This window comes from Haemaphysalis longicornis, unplaced genomic scaffold, assembly GCF_048455015.1.
Source record: "Haemaphysalis longicornis isolate Haplotype H1 unplaced genomic scaffold, Haemaphysalis longicornis Haplotype H1 scaffold_4, whole genome shotgun sequence".
Taxonomy (NCBI): Eukaryota; Metazoa; Arthropoda; class Arachnida; order Ixodida; family Ixodidae; genus Haemaphysalis; species Haemaphysalis longicornis.
Genome location: NW_027526361.1, coordinates 178,923,566 through 178,939,553, shown reverse-complemented (window position 1 = coordinate 178,939,553; position 15,988 = coordinate 178,923,566). Strand labels below are relative to the sequence as shown.

At 47.1% G+C, this 15,988-nt stretch overlaps 1 non-coding gene across 1 annotated transcript; it reads left to right on the top strand.

The window, feature by feature from the left end:
• The first annotated feature begins 3,602 nt into the window (after nucleotides 1–3,602).
• On the top strand, nucleotides 3,603–3,675 carry Trnat-cgu (transfer RNA threonine (anticodon CGU)). Its single transcript has one exon. It is a non-coding gene; the product is annotated as a tRNA-Thr (tRNA).
• Nucleotides 3,676–15,988: the final 12,313 nt, after the last annotated feature.

Below are 15,988 nucleotides of genomic sequence, written 5' to 3'. Positions count from 1 at the left end.
GACGTAACGTTTAGGGCGAATATTGTACATGCGGTTTATTTTTGGCATTTCTTTTTGTCTGATTAACGTGTACAGTTGTTTGTATTGCTGTCCATTTGACTTGTACAACTTACGTAAACTTTCTTTTGCAGCTTAAAAATGATATTTTCTTCCTTCCAGTTCGTTGTAATAATATGTAGTATATGTGTACATCGTTCGCTGTCATGTACAAAGGCTCTCGGCCTAGTCAAGGTGCACCTCGCAGCGTTTAGCCCAGGAGTCTCTTCAGTGGTTGTTCCGGAAAATAAAGAACTTACAAAGTAAACAAATAATTAACATAAGCAACCACTAGTACTGGAGGAATTTTTTTGGTTTCTGACAAGCTCCTGTACACCTATACTTATAAAATAAGGTGCCCGACTGACTGACTGGTTCATTCATCAACGACAACACAAAACTGCTGGTCCTACAAAATGGGAACTTCGGGAGTAATTTCCATCTGTCGTACTGGCTCGCCGACGTGGAATTTCTGGAAATTGTAACCCTAAGAGAGGACAAAGCTGTAATTGTTTTTCCGCATTTTCGTGATTATCTCGCTCACCCGTCCAGATATCAAAGCGCTCTGTACTCTCACTGTGATTATTGTCCTCTTTTCTGCGCAACATTTTCTTCCTTTTCCTGCTGCTTTTCTCGGAGGTTTTTCTCATCACCTTTGTGGGCACTACACATACGCTGCGAGCAGGAACATGCTGCGCTGCTCAGGTATTTACTACCTGTGTAATTAGTGTGATAAAAATTGCCCTGAAGCCCATGTCACTAATGTCTGTTCCTAGTGGAAAAGCCACAACCTTTTCGCTAGGATCATCTTTAGTCAACAAAAATGATCTGGCTCGGGTGGCCTAGGGGTTCCCATCTGATCTTCTCTTCCGGAAAGCCTGGTTGAAATCACACGCAAAGCAAAATATGCCCAATTTGCGTTTCTACCAAACTTGTTTCTTTTTTAGAAAGATATGATTGCTGGCTAGTAGGTTCATAACGTTCGAAGGAATAAGGTTCCGCAAAAGACGAAGACGGAAGAGGGCAAGACGAGCCCATGTGCACTTGTCGTGTCTTCTCTATCTTCGTCCTAGTCTTTTGCGCAAACTTATTCCATCGTAGTTTCTGTTGCATACGGTCTTCGCTAAGCAATGGAGCCTCATTATGTGATTATGTGCAACCGTCCATGTGTTATTCAATCTATGAGCAGTCGGCCATATTTTGACGTTGTACACTGGGTTTTAGATCGACATTCTTAACTAATCATTTTGCATTTAAAAATGTTTCAACCAAATAAAAGATGTTGCGTCGCAGCTGCATACTCAGTTTACCGCGCTTTCATTTAGGCGAAGATGATCATGCCTACCGAAAGCAAATAGTTTTTGGAGGGCAACGGAAACTGAAAAAAAGCAACTTTCTTTTGCAGCTCAACGACAATGAGAGGAATCCAAAGTAGAGGGCATCGCTATTGTTTTGCTTGCTTCAGGAATATGTTTGCCTCCATTTTAAAGGCTTGATCGAAGTCTTACTTTGGAGTGAGCTTCCGGCGTTTGAAATTTCAAGCAACATATTGCGCGCAGTTCGTAAGATTTACGTTCATCGTCCATCCTCGCTGAGTGGTACAGTGTTCTTTAGACACGGTGCAGCCTTCCTGCCCGGATATTCTGGAAGTTGTTTTTCAGCTGCAACGAAGACAAAAAAATCTTCTTCCGTAGCTGAGATTAAACAAACTCCCACACTGCAATGCCAAACTCAATACCGAACGAAATAGTTTCTGTTGACCTGTAAACAGGCCAAGGTATCCCCATTCTATTACGGCTGCTCGAAAACAACCCCGGCCTGTCGTCCCGCCTCTCGCTTCCGTAAACCCAGAGCGGTCAGTAACAGTCTTGTGTCTGAGTGATCAGTTTTTACTTAGATTGTTTACTTTTGTGGTCCTTCTTTTCGTACGCAATCTGCAGCAATCAAAACACATGTATTGCAGGAAAACTGATAGCTGCCGTTTCCTCTTTGCTCACATTGTATGATATGCTTGTTTACCTTTGTTGCTTTTGTTTCCTGTGGTACGTATTTTTTTTCTTCCATAAAACAAGAAGGCACATGAGAGCGTACTACGTCTATCCTGCGATGACCACATTGGGAGATGGCACGTGACTGATTGTTTTCAATCATCCTTATACAGTGGAACCCCGTTCATACGTTTTTTACCGGACCGTGAAAACAAAACGTAAAAACCAGGAAAACACAGCAGTGAGAAAACCATGGAGAATACCTGAAAGCGCTATAGCTTTGACTTGCAACCATGTGTTTCTGTAACTTTTGCATTTCAAACTTAAAAAACTGAAGAATGTGCGATTGCTAATTTTTTCGATCGCTGAAAGTACCACGCGTGGCAATGCAAGGTCCACAGCAATGCCGAATCTCTTTCGGACGGGCTGCTTGTCCACTCCATTTAGTACGTCAAGCTTTTCCTGGAGGGTAGCGCCTCGCCTTTTCGTGACGCCTTCAAGGAACAACAATGTTCGCGGTTGTAAGTTCAACGATGTTCTCAAAGCTTGAAGCGCAAGATTACCACTTGAGCCCGTTTCATTCTTTCGGTGGTGCATTTATGGCAAACCCGCACTACCGGCATTCTAAAGTGAAACTTCCGTTTTAAGTGCAGGGATGATGGCGATGACATAAAGTAACAAAGGGCCACCGAATGGGGACGAATCGCACCCGCGTGAGGCTTGATGCAGTCAGTTCCGTAGCCAAGCTTGGCCAAGTCTCGTCAAACACCAAATTGGCGGTGCACGCACTATTCCCGGTCGGGTTCAAAGTCTCAGATTGCGACGAATACTCCTGGAGCCTACTTTGAGCCACTACGTGACCGTGAGTATTTTAAAATGAGGGACTCTATGTGAGCTGCGTCGGGACTAGATAAAGACAACGTAGCCGCCCGTAAAATGCAGCACAAAAGAACGTAAGAGTGGTAGTCTACTATTTACATGTGGATTACTTGGCGCTCTGGTTCGCCTCGGTTGTTTTTACAGCAATTCGCAGTGTAAAAATCGAAACCACGGAACTATCGAGCTCATACCTACGCTTAACAAGAATAGGGAGGCAGTTGGAGGGGAAAGTGGAGGGGAAAACCGTCCCGCCGGTATCGTAGTGGTTATCGCACCACGACCGGTATTCTGGAGATCCCACCTGCCGGGCATTTTTTCTCCACTTTCTTTCTTTCTTTCCAAATTCTTTATCTCTTTCAATGACCTACCACATCCTCCCCTTTGCTTTCCGAGGTTTTCTTGACTGCCAACTCTAATTTCTGTGTTATTTTCATCGATCCCCTCATTTCCTATTCTGATTCGCTACATGCATAGCGAGGGCCTCTGTTCTGGCAGTCTTGGTGTCATAGGAAGCTTAAGAGGTTTTAACGCTCGTCGACCACTCTCGACATGTCGTAGACACTCGAGTCACGGTCCGGGGGTTAAAAAGAAGGTCCCCTTCACCCCGAGTAGTCCGAGTGGCGCTGGCTACCACCCGCAAGCACAGGAAACAAAAATACCTAAACATAAATACCCCAGAAAGTGGAGGGGAAAATCGCCCCGCCGGTAGCGTAGTGGTTATCGCACCAGACCCGTTTTCTGGAGGCCGTGGGTTCGGATCCCGCCTGGCGGGCATTTTTTCTCCACTTTCTTTCTTTCCAAATTCTTTATCTCTTTCAATGACCTACCACATCCTCCCCTTTCCTTTCCGAGGTTTTCGTGACTGCCAACTCTTATTTCTATATATATATATATATATATATATATATATATATATATATATATATATATTTACTGTTTTTACTGTGCCTCTAGAGCGTTGTACAAAAGGTTTTAAATGGGGCATGGCCCGGTATATAACCCCGCCGGATACAACGGGAGGCTGTACTAGAGAGGTTCAACCACGCTAGGTAATGCTCCCTGGGAAAAAAATCGGCATTTCCTCACGAGAGAAGGATTTAGCAATCCTGGTTGAGTACAATTGCTAAAAACCTCCCGATGATTTTACAATTACACTATCGGCCTTCACGCACTCGATAGGCGTGGCTCCAAATCTTTGAGAGAGGCCTTCGTCCTGCAGTTGACATAACCGGGCATATGTTTATTTTTCTTCTGTAGTTGGATCAAAATGCGTTTAGGGTACTTTTTGAAAAAAAAGGATTCTGGCGCTGATATTACGTCGCAGTTGGTCCGCAGTATTCTATATAGAATTTGTAATACAGTAAATAAACAATGCAGATCATCTAAGGTATTCAAGTTTCTGGTGTCTTCGTGGCCTATTAGTATATGCTCTGGAGATTTGCCTACATGAGCCGAGTTTGCTGCGATGGGGCTCCCACAGTTGCTTCTTCATGAATAGAATGCCTTCTCTGGCCTGCCTTTGTTTCCCCGGTGCTGCTGTCATTAAGCACAAAACCCAGTGTGATGGGCACAAAGCTCCACTGGTGATTCTTGTAGGTAGTTCGCGTGTCCTAAGTCTACAAACATATCCTGTCTGGTCGCCAACGGTTCATTCATTATTTATGGAGTGCTGGGTGTGTTTCCTGGTGTGCGACTCGGTTCGTTTTCCGGACTTCGTGGTCAAGTATGCACGACAGTGAAGCTAACTGCGTTTGCCGAACAGTGTCTGCATCCCAATACGACACCCGGCGGACTAACAGTGGCCTCAAACCATTAAGCCTGTTTTTAACAATGCATGCGGACATATGCAAGAATGGTTCTCGCTCCGGACTCTCGGAAACCATTAATTATCCACACGGGTCATCACAGAAACAAGCTAGGCTTTGCAAGGCTGCGCAGAATGCCAGAATCTGCCTTGCAGGAAAATACGTTCGAAATATTGGACACGAAATTTCAAGGGTCCGCATAAGCTGTACCGAGTTTCGTTAGAGCGCCAAACAAAAATAATTTTTAAAAAGGCAGCACAGTATGGCACAGTACGTTACATCACTCAAATCGGCGTGAATCATTCGTTAACTCATTTATTATTTCTTCGACTGCTCTTATCTGCGATTTCTTTTTTTCATTTTGAGTACAATATCTGAATGAACGATTTCGCGTTCCATATATCTATCATCCTGAGCGAAGTATTTGATAACAATAGTTATCCGCGCTGTTATCAAGTTTGAGAAATTTTACCTGACTTCAATTCCCGTGAACGGCTGCCTGAAAAAAACGCCGCCATAGGAAAATATTTTTGTTGAATAGAGTGAAGTACTGAAATTTGTGCAATGCCGCACCGAAGCTAAACAAGAGGTAAGAAAACCGACGTGTGTAATGGTATCGAACAGGCGTTATGAAACGCCAGGTAGTGCAGGCAATCAGATTAATCTTCACCAGATCGAGGTATCTAACATGCGCCGAAATCTAGACACCCCACATTTACTCCGTTTATCCTCCAGAAATAAACAGCCGCCGCGACCGAAATTGAAATCGCATCTTTGCGGTACGTTTCCATATCAACTGAACCATGGCTCGTTATATAAAAATCATGCCTGCTAACTATTTAACAGCTGTCACGCACTCTCTCCGCTGCTGTGCGCGCATCAGATAGCCACTCCTCGTAATTGTTGATTGGCATCGCTTTGACATTTTCTCAGCGGACATTATTCATAGTGACATTCCCTCTTCAGTCGGGATAGTCACGGATAAGGAATAATGTTTCTTTGAGGAATTTTATTACGATAACATTTTAATGTGGCGCCCACGAGAGGATGTCCTATGTTAGTGTTTAGATAAAAGGCAACGAGGCCTCAAACTTTGATGTAGATTGTGTTTATGTGCTCATGGAAATTTTTAACTTTGTATGCGGGACATATACGTAGAGGAAGGACGGAGTGGCTTGCGCTTCTTGTTTTCATTTGCAATATAACTATGTGTTCAAGAAAACTAGTGCCCCTGCACAGCCAGAAGGCGTGTTTGGGGCACATCTGTGACGAAAATCAGCCAGAAAAAATGAAGCACCTGGTGAAGCGCAGGGAGAATGAGAGACGGAGCGAGGAGGTGGGCAGAGTGACGGGGGAGGCAAACATGCGCTGAAGATGTTCAAACCCCAACTACAATTACAACGATTGTGTACCGACTCCATGTCAGCTGATCGCAGCACGCGTGAAGGGAACATCCGCTTGCAGTTAAACTACACAAGCGTCTCGTTCCGTTTGACGAAAGAAACATAAAAGCGACGCATACGTTCCACGCTTCGTGGAATTTGTAAAACATCATGGGAGGGAACTCTCGTGCCCAGCACACAACCATAAAAATGTTGAAAAGAGAAGAAAACTCGCCGCAGCGGCTATTGGTGGTTTCTGATTAACACTTTGTCAGCTAATATTCATGGCTGAAACAAAATTATTGAGGGAGGTGAACACTAATGCATCACCTTATTTGGTTATATGTACGTTCATGGACCGGCAGTGGTTATATCAGTATCCCTTAAATCACTATCGTTCTTGTCAATATTGCCGCGAATCTTCCATTGGATTTGTTTGTTTATGTTTTCAAAAATTCCATTTTGAACATGCTCCATGATGTTAGCACTCGTGATCGTCAAACCAGACTTGAGCCGTGTCTCCGAGGTAGAAAAATACTTGCCTCAGGGTTTCTTCATCTTCCCATCGGTTGATACTTCGGACGCGCTCCAGCTTCTCCAGCTCCTCTTTCGCGTCTTCACCAGAAGATCCTCGGAATGTTGGGTGGCTCCCCAAGTTGCTGCAGAATGACGGGAGGATTGGCTTGGTTGACCATGGGGGTGGTTGCGATGTCTTTCTTCTTCACCTGCTCTGGTAGTAGAGTGGGGCTTCCTTGGTGACTTGCAGAGGGTTTAGGGTGCATGTACCCCACAGCTCAACCAGATGTCAGGAAGCCAAATACGACGCAGTAGTCTCGAAGGAAAAGAAATTTATTGGAGCGAACTTGTGCTCCCCTAACAACTGAAACAACACACAGGTGGCCAAGCAGCAGTCAAAAAAGTGACGTGCGCAGGCGAGTGTCGTCGAATGGAATACCGCGGCATCCGCTGTGCGGGCGTTTATCTTTCGGCGCGAGTGTTTGTCAAACCATCGTTATATCCAGAACACTATGCAGAGGTCAAAACTGTTAACAACAACGCGCGAACGCGTGGCTTTCGATACGTGCAGCGCAGCCTGCTGATAGCCACCGGCGTGACTAGCGAGATTAGGGGGCGGCGCTGAGGCGGCTAGGCAGGCATGTGAAAGGTATTGCCGATGCTTCCTTGCTTTGGGGGCAAAGTTCCACGCTGAACGTCCCTCGCCATGACCCCGCCAAAGCCTATACTAAACGTTATCTTATGCAGATAACTAGTGCAGTCTTGTCATAACCTTTTTGTATGGTTCGAACATAAAAAAGGGGGAATGTGGGAACCACACCAAAGGCGAAAATGAGACTGCGCTGGTTATCAGCGTCAGATAACGTTTGATATAGGCGTTGGCGGCGGTCGTGGTGAGAAAGCTTTGGTGTCGAATCCCTCCCTCCAAAACAAGGAAGCATCGGCAACAAATTTCGCATGCCAAGCCGCCGCAGCGCCGTCACCTAACCTCGCTGGTCACGCCGGCGGCTGTCAGCAGGCTGTGCTGCACGTTTCGAAAGCCACGCGTTCTCGCGTTGTTAACAGTTTTGACCTCACATCATAGATGATTATTCTAGACGGTTGAAGATAGTTCGAAACGCTCTCCCTGGCAAAAGAGATAACGCGTGCGGCATGACAATGTAGAATGGAACAAGCACTTCACTTGGCACACAGATAATACGGACCTGCTCAGCCGGTCGGTAAAAACTAAACATAAACAAACACAATATAAGGTTCACGGCAATATTTAAAATGCATCTCAAAAAGTTTCTCCTGGAGCTATGAATCATTGCTTGTTGTTATTGTAAAGTGGAATATTGTGTTTTGTTTAGTATTATTGTTTGCATTATTCCTATGGTTTTTCAGTGCCAAATGTATATTTTTAGAACTTCAGGTAAGTTTTCTGCATTCTTTTTTTCATTTTTACCTCTTGTTTAATTTTTTACCCCACGTACATTTTACGTTAAAAAGCTTGTTTTTTCTTTTTGTCGTACTGAGTCGCTGTATGTACATTTACTTTTGTAGTTCATTGGCGATTTCGTTTTCATGCGTTGTGGTTTAGTGTATACACTTTTGCCAAAATTCTCTTGCTTTTTGTATGATACGGTGGCTTGACGTTCATGACTTGGAGTATTGTGTTAGAAATATTTCTGTTTTTTATCTGTCGCTACAAAATGTTTAACACTTTCATGAAATTTTACCCGGATTTGGTGATTTTGTGTATTTGTCTAAGTAACAATCAACTGAGGATCTTCGCACAGCCTCGCTCATGGGGTCCTCACCTATATTCCTCTGTAATCAACAGACGTTGAATTTCAATTTGAATTTCCAATTTTTAATTTCAACCTTAACAGCTCATTGTAACTCAGAATGGAGCACCGCGACTTTTACCAGATTGCGTGCGAAAAAATATTTGAAAGAACTGTCGTCACACAATTTTTTGGTAACTATATATATATATATATATATATATATATATATATATATATATATATATATATATATATATATATATATAAATATATAAAGTAAGAAACCTCGGTAACAGCATCAGCGGAGGGTTTATTTCGACGTTTCGACTTCGAGACAAGTCTTCTACAGGATCATTCCCGTAGAAGACTTGTCTCGAAGTCGAAACGTCGAAATAAACCCTCCGCTGGTGCTGTTACCGAGGTTTCGTTCACCACGCCTTCGGCCCCATCGCCAGCATGCCATATATATATATATACAGAAACATAGCTCGGCAGTCTACAACGCCAAAGGAGGCATAGCGGTGTGGTTAGGCTCTATTTTTTACTACGGTTAATGAAGTTAAGATTTTTTTTAAACATAAGGAAGAAAGAAAGAAAGAAAAACACGCGCCCAGAGTGGGGACCGAACCCATGCCTTTCGATTAGATCTCGAATGCCTTACCAATTCGGCTATCTGGGCGACTGTGTTCTCCTTCACTTTCTGGGCTCTTTATATTTACTACAACTGTATCTGACGCTTGAGGGTGGTATATGTATATTTATATCTATAGATATATATCTAACTATATATATATATATATATATATATATATATATATATATATATATATATATAGGGAGTAGTAGAACTTTGAAGATGGTAGAGAACACAAGAGGAGAAAAACTTCGAACAAGGTAAAAGCACGATTGTGGCCTACGTTTCAGCAAAGAAAACTTGCTTTCCTCAGGGCCCTGAGTAAAGCAAGTTCTCTTTGCTGAAACGTAGGCCACAATCGTGCTTTTACCTTGTTCGAAGTTTTTCTTCTCTTGTATATATATATTTATATATCTATATATATATATATAAATCTAGGGAAAGATAAACTCACAAAGCGCGCAGAAATAGTATAAGTAAAGAGTCGGATACACAGCAAGAACAATAACAAACAATGTTTACTTACGTAGCGGCAACGGGACTTGCCTTCATCAGAGTAAAGTTACATGATTTTGCTTTCGCAAACATTTTGAACCCATTTCTTATATAGGTTTGCATAAAACTGTGAGAAAGAGCGGAAAATGTTTCGGAAATGGGGAGTGTGCATACAGTCAGGCTACGCCTATGTTACAACATCAACAAACAAACAAGAGAAATAAAAAGGGGGGGGGGGGACGAGAGAGAGAAAAAGGGGTCGTGTTAAAAATGCAGCGTTCAAGGTTGCACCATGACGGGTCAACGTATGCCGCGCGGGCTGCCAGTTCAGACAATGGGGGAAACTGGACAACCGCGGTTTGAAAAAAAAGGGAAGAGTATACACTGAGGTATTCAGTGACTGCTGAGACTGGTTCGGGGGGAAGCGAAGATGGGTGTGCCCCCCGCGGGTCAAGAGAATAGATAGGGGGCACAAAAGAGCATTTCACAGAAGCTAGCAATTGAACCCGAAATAGGTAGGGTCACAAAAGGTTAAACATGAATAGATCACAAAGAGTTAAACATTCTTAAGTGACGGTGGGAACGAGGCCTCCCTCCCGAGGACAAATGGCACTGTTGAGCCGCATTAGGATAATAAAGCTGCTGTATTAGGAGAGTTTCTGCGAATTCTGATGGCAAACTCGAGGGTAGGAATAATGAACATAGTTATAAAATTATGAAGCCGCTAATTTTATTCGAGGGATAAGAACGTTAGTTTTCCGTAACTTTCATTAATTCCAAGCGTGGCTGACCCAAACTTATAAATGAGATAAGATTCCCGAACCTCGCGGTCGTGGTGCGTTTTGAAGGCGGATTCTAAAATCGTTGCTTTAAGATGTTCAAATTCATGCCCGGGACTGTTCACATGTCTTGACAGGGGCAAATAAGGGCAGCTTTTTGCATGAGAGCGGTGATTATTGAGCCAAACTGAAACGCCCTTCCGAATACGGTTCAATAATCACCGCTCTCATGCAAAAAGCTGCCCTTATTTGTTCCTGTCAAGACATGTGAACAGTCCCGGGCATGCATTTGAACATCTTAAAGCAACGATTTTAGAATCCGCCTTCAAAACGCACCACGACCGCGAGGTTCGGGAATCTTATGATTCCCGCTAGGGGGCCGCAAGATGCACAAGCCCCCCGCATCGGCTCCGAGTTTCGCCCGCTCTTACGCTGGGTAATCGCTATCCACGCCATCGAGAGGGGTTCCACGGTAACCGGCAAGTTGCGCGGATCACCTGGACACCATCATCTCGGTCATCGAACCACCAGAAGGTTAGTTAGGAGTGCCCGAAGCCCACACCACGTCGTCGGCTTCGCTAGGCCTGATCAGGCCTAGCCCCCTCGCTCGCCTCATCGTCGCCGCCGCAGCTGCGCTCGTGCACCGGCCGCTCTGGCGTGTGCACGGCCACCGCGTAATACCCAGTCATGAAGAACACCGTGGAAGGGGAAGAAATGGACCCCGCCGAATTCGAACGACCAGGCTGGGCAACCATCAGGCACCGGCAGCATGTCCTACGCGCGGCTGCTCAGGCCACGGCCCAGCAAATAAGTCTGCCTGAACTTGACTCCAAGAAGCAATCCCGCCGCAAGCGACCGGTTCAGCGCACACCGCCGGCGACGCCACTCCCGGCAACTGATATCAAGATTGTTCTTCGTCCCCGAGGCGGCCTGGCCCTTGCGTCGCTAGCCCAGGCTACCCTCGCCGACGCAATACAGGTTCAAGCTCAAGTTGTTCCGAACCGTGAGGACCAAGTTCGAGTGCAGCAAACCGCTAACTACCTCGTCATTAGCACCCCATCGGAGGAACGTGCCCACAAGTACGCAAGTATGACCTCCTTGACGGTCCGCGGGAAGCAATACGAGGTCTCTGCTCACGTAGCAGCCCCGGCCAACAGCGTAGTCGGGGTCATATTTAATATCCCAGAAGATGACACACCTGAGAAAGTGTTCGACAGCATATATAGCTACAATCCGGGCCTCCACATACTTGACGCCAAGCGACTGAACTCGTGAAACATGGCCCAGATGCTGTTTGATGGTCAAAAAGTCCCTTTTTGGATTCGGTATCGGTCTTCGCTCTACCGATGCAAGCCGTTTCGCCGCAAGACAGAAGCGTGCTATGCCTGCTGGTCCACGGGACACCGACAAGATGTGTGCCCCAATGCTCAAGTCACCCCCCGCTGCCCCCGCTGCGGCACCGCTAACCCCGCCGAACCCCATGACTGCTCCCCACGATGTATCGTCTGTGAAGGCCCCCACGTCACCGGATCGGCTGACTGCCCACGTCGATATCAGCCACGACGGCGGGCACCTACATACGCCCAAATCGTCACAACGGGTGATCAAGCCTTATCTACCTATGGACAAAGTGTTACACAAGAGTTTCCACCACTGCTGCAAACTGGACCCTCCGGCCGCCAAGGTCCCCTGAAAGGATCTCCCATCAAGCCACCAGCCGGCCAACCACAAGGACTTCATGCCAAGCATAAGCACGCGTCTCCAAGTGGACAACAAGCCACCCCGGACCACCAGGTGAGCTGCCCGGTAGCGCCTGCCTACTGCTCGTCAATCAATGCCCCACCTCCTCCCCTTAGCCCCTCACTGGATATCCTTCGGGAACTCAATGCTATCCGGGCTGAAATATCCCACCTCCGCCAAGAGAATGCGGCTCTGCGACAAGAAAACCACGCTCTCAAGTCGCTAATATCCCCTAGGCAAGAGGACCCCACTTCTCCCACCCCTCCTTCCCCTAAGCGCAAGGCGGTCTCAGATGACTCGCCCTCCTCTGAATCTCCCCTTACACCAGACGAGCAATTCCAAAACCAAATTACTGAGGTTGAGGTCTCTTGTAAGCAGGCGCTGACGGAGCAAAAAGCCGAGTGCTCGAATATTCACCAAGCCCTGCAAGCCGGCATATCCAACGTCCATGCTAACGTAGAGGCCTTACGCTTAGAATTGCGCAACAGCGTTCAAGAGCTCGTGAACAAAATTAATACCCTGTGCAATCCTAATCCGGCCCTCCCCCTTAATTATGACATCCCCAGGGAATAAGAAGAACCCGCGGCCCATTCGGGTCTGGCAGTGGAATCGCAGGGGGTATCGGCAAAAACGACAAGCCCTGCAACTTCTAACTCAGGCAACGGAAACTCCCCCTACGGTCATCGCGTTACAAGAAGTAGGCTCGTTAGTTAAGCTCCCTGGCTATAAGGCATTTCAGGGTAACGGCAACCTCACAACAGCCGTACTAGTTGATCGTAATATTCCTGCTGAACGCACACAGTTTGATGGCATCGCGGTTCCTCACGATCTGGTGACTCTCTTTCCGAACAAAAGAGACGCTGAGCGGCTGTACATCCTCAATGTGTACAGCAGTCCGAAGGCAACAGGGCATACATTTAATCTCCTCTTCTCTTTTGCAAAACAGACTATTGGACCCCATGCGCTTATCATAGTAGGCGACTTTAATGCGCCACATACAGCCTGGGGATACCACCATTGTACAGTGTGCGTCAGGCTTGTCTAGGGCAAGCGAGGGCACGGCTCCGGAGCGTGCTGGCGACATCTGCTGATAACTGCTGGGTTAGAGATAGCTTGCCATTGCGCGTGCGCGGATCTCGGACAGGGTCGGGCCGGTCGTCATTTCGCATGGGCCACTCTTATTTGCAGACGCTACCACCCACGAGGGGCACTGGTCTTCCCCAGTGCCAGCCATGAGCGGTGACAGGCCAGATAGACGCGCCCTTTGACGCGTTTATCGCAGGCAGTTACGTAATCGCATAAAGCAACGAGCGCCAATCTTCTGAATCTCAAGCGCACCAAACGGAAAGCACGCAACAAGAATTCACTGCAGGGCTTTCGGTCGAACCTGTTGTGCGATTACGTATGTCCCTGGGGTGATAATGCACCGCGTCAAATTACGCACTGATCTCCGGCGTCACCGCTCACGGCTGGCACGAAGAAAACAAGCACCCGTTGCGGGTGGTGGTGTCTCCAAATTTTAGAGGCCAAAGCTGAACGACGACCGGCCAGGGCCTGTCCGAGATCCACGCACGCGCAATGGCAAGCTATCTCTAACCCAGCAGCTATCAGCAGATGTCGCCAGCATGCTCCGAAGCCGCGCGCTCGCTTGCCCTTGACAAGCCTGACGCGCACTGTACACGCAAGGGCAGACTTCTCTGGGATCAGATTCAAGCACATCGTCTTACTACAGAGTCGGACCCGTCGATTCCAACTAGGATCGGCAATAGTGTGCAGCGTGACTCATCACCCGATCTCACCCTCACTTATCACGTCAAACACGCATGTTGGACCTCCACTCCTGACACATTAGGAAGTGATCATTTCATCCTCCAAACGGATGTGACCATAGACAGCTTCGTGCGCGGCCGCCCTCGGCAAACCTTTTTGCCGAACTGGGACAACTTCCGACAAGTACGCCAAACTCTTGGTCCCCCCAAAATTAGTACTTCGGGATTAGACAATTGGACTCAGCAAATTCTTAAAGATGCTCGGCACACAAGTATCGTGCTAGATCCAGACATTCCTTCAGATATGGTTGATTCCCATCTACAACATTTGTGGTCTGCCTACCGTAGTCTACAACGCAGATGGCGCAAACAAAAGCACAACAGAAAACTGCGCTCTAAACTATCCCGCCTCAAGGATGAAATTGAGCGGTACTCCGCCCAGCTTGCCCAAGATCAGTGGCGTGAAATTTGTAATCAAATCAAGGGAAACCTCGGAATGAAACGCACTTGGTACCTCCTCAGGCATCTATTAGACCCCACTCGCACGAAGACCGAGCAGACCCATCGGCTTACAATTGTCACACAAAATTTCCCTGGTACCAACGAAGAACTACTAGACAAAGTTTGCTCTCTATATGTCCCCACTGGTGACACCCAACAACTCCCACTATATAAAGGACCACCCAATACTGATCTTGATGCCGATATTACAGAGGCAGAGGTACGCAGCGCCCTCCTGCATCTCCGCCCCGGGTCAGCGCCGGGGCCGGATGGAATAACCAACAAAATGCTCCGTAATCTGGACGACTCCTCCGTCTCGGCTCTTACAGATTATTTTAACCACTTTTGGAAGCTCGGTTATCTCCCCCAGGCATGGAGGCACGCCCAGATCACCCTAATTCCGAAGCCCGGGAAGCCTCTTACCATCGATCACCTCAGACCCATCTCACTCACCTCATGCATAGGTAAAGTCATGGAACACATCATCCTCTCTCGCCTCACGCTCCACCTTACATCTACTGATGCTCTTCCGCATTCAATGATTGGCTTTAGGCCCGGATTATCCACCCAAGACGTCCTGCTACAATTATCTCGAGACGTAATAACACTAACTACCAAGCGCGACACAGCAGCAATATTGGCTCTAGACCTCACAAAAGCCTTCGATCGGGTCTCGCACGCTGCCATCACGCGCGGCTTAGAATCTATTGCCCCTGGAGAACGCGCTTACAATTACGTGCGTGCGTTCCTCACGGCGCGCACGGCATTTCTTCAAGTAGGAGATCTTAAATCGAAAGTTATCACTCTTCCTTCCATTGGTACCCCGCAAGGGGCAGTATTATCACCCCTCCTTTTTAATCTGGCTATTCTTAATATTCCCAAACGCCTAGAAGTAATACCCCACCTTCACTACAGTCTGTATGCGGACGATATAACGCTATGGGTAACAGGCGGTAGTGACGCACTAATTGAGGACATCTTGCAGCAAGGGGCCGAAGCGGTTGCCGAAGAGGCTCTTTTGGCAGGCCTTGCGTGTTCACCCGCCAAATCCGAACTGCTCCTTCTACCATCTAAATTCGGATCGCGAAGCCCCCCAAACATCGCAGTTTCCATAGATGGCCACCTGATCCCAGAGGTGCCTGCCCTTAAAGTGCTAGGGCTGGTAATACAGCGCAACCGAGGCAACACGCAATATATCTCAAGATTAAGTTCCCATGTAAATCAAACAATTGGACTCCTTAAACGAATTTCCGGTCGAAATCATGGACTCAAAGAACAGGAAAGGCTACGACTCGTACATACATTTGTCATCAGCCGGATTACTTATTCCCTCCCCCACCTCCGAGTCACCAATGCGGATTTGGCCAAAGTTGATACTCTAATTAGGAAGGCATACAGGGCAGCACTACGAATTCCCCAGAATGCACCCACTGCCAGACTTGAACGCCTAGGGATCCACAATACGGCTCAGGAGCTTATTGAAGCCCACCACATCAGCCAACTCCGCCGACTTTCAACTACCTCCACTGGTGAGCACATTCTAAAACGTTTGGGTATCCGCGCACCAGAGAGGTTTGTTGCGAAAGTATGAGAGGGAGGGTGGTATGCCGAAGCGGTGCGAGTTGATAAAGAGCGGCGATGCCACTTCCCCAGCGGTGGCGGAGGAGGCTGCAGTAGCACTTGCGTTAACAA